This window comes from Arachis duranensis, chromosome 2 (assembly GCF_000817695.3).
Source record: "Arachis duranensis cultivar V14167 chromosome 2, aradu.V14167.gnm2.J7QH, whole genome shotgun sequence".
In the NCBI taxonomy this organism is placed as follows: Eukaryota; Viridiplantae; Streptophyta; class Magnoliopsida; order Fabales; family Fabaceae; genus Arachis; species Arachis duranensis.
The window spans coordinates 56,815,883-56,817,662 of record NC_029773.3 but is presented as its reverse complement, the minus strand read 5'-3'; positions in this window follow the sequence as shown (position 1 = coordinate 56,817,662).

Here is a 1,780-nt window from a genome sequence, read left to right as displayed (position 1 = left end):
TTTCGCTTCAAGGTCCTTTCAGGTTCAGGGTCAGCCTCAACAAGAATGCTTTTGTCTTTGCTCCTGCTCATATGAAAGAGAAGAGAACAAGAAAATGTGGAATCCTCTATGTCACAGTATAGAGATTCCTTGAGGTGTCAGAGGAAAAGAAAAATAGAAGGCAGAAGTAGAAAATTCGAACTTATCAAAGAAGATGGAGTTCGAATTTTGCATTAAGGAATAGTGTTAGTCCATAAATAGAAAGATGTGAGAAGAGGGGAAGCAATTTTCGAAAATTAAGTAAAAGATTTTGAAAACATTTTGAAAAACACTAATTGATTTTCGAAAACCATGATTGAGAAAGAAGTGAAGTGACTTTTGAAAAAGATTTTGAAATTAGAAAGTAAAAAGATATGATTGAAAACTATTTTGAAAAAGATGTGGTTAAGAAGATATGATTGGTTTTAAGAAGATGTGATTGAGAAGATATGATTTGAAAAACATTTTAAAAAGATTTGATATTGAAAATTAATGACTTGGCTATCAAGGAAAGATATGATTCAAACATGAAACCTTTCTCAACATAAAAGGCAACATACTTGAAATGTTGAATCAAATCATTAATTGATAGCAAGTATCTTTGAAAATGGAAAGAAATTGAATTTGAAAAAGATTTGATTGAAAAGATTTGATTTGAAAAAGATTTGATTTTGAAAAACTTTGAAAACCTGAAAAAAAATTGCATTGAAAAACAGAATCTTCCCTCTTGTGCCATCCTGGCGTTAAACGTCCAGAATGGTGCACATTCTGGCGTTTAACGCCCAAAACACTACCTTTTTGGGCGTTAAACGCCCAACCAGGTACCCTGGCTGGCGTTTAAACGCCAGTCTGTCTTCTTCACTGGGCATTTTGAACGCCCAGCTTTTTCTGTGCAATTCCTCTGTTGTATGTTCTGAATCTTCAATTCTCTGTATTATTGACTTGAGAAGACACAAATTAAAAATATTTTTGGATTTTTAATAATAAGGAATAATCAAAATACAACTTAAAATCAAATAACAATGCATGCAAGACACCAAACTTAGCAGTTTGTATACTACTGACACTAATGAGAATGCATATGAGACACATAAACACTCAAGTCAAGAGAATTCAAAGATCAGAGTAAGAAATCATCAAAAACAACTTGAAGATTAATGAAGACACATGCATGAGTACAAGAAGAACAAAAACATGCAATTGACACCAAACTTAAAATGAGACTAGACTCAAACAAGAAATTTTTGGATTTTATGATTTTCTAAATTTTTTTTGTGCTTTTTCGAAAATTAAGTGGAAAAAGAAAATAAAGGTATCAAAATTCTTAATGAGAATTCCAGGAATCATGCAATGTTAGTCTAAAGCTTCAGTCTAAAGGAATTAGACATGGCCAGCCAAGCCTCAGCAGGACATTGCATTCAAGAGCTCAATTGATGAGAATCAATCAGCTTTGGTGATGATAAGAACATCACTTTGAAACACTAGAATTCATTCTTAAGAACTCTGAAGAAAAAAAATACCTAATCTAAGCAACAAGATGAACCGTCAGTTGTCCATACTCGAACAGTCCCCAACAACGGCGCCAAAAACTTGATAGCGCGAAATTGTGATCAATACTTTTCACAAATCAAATAATCCCCGGTAATGAATCCAAAAACTTGGTGTTCAATACCATGGCATAAACACAACTTCGCACAACTAACCAGCAAGTGTACTGGGTCGTCCAAGTAATAAACCTTACGCGAGTAAGGGTCGATCCCAC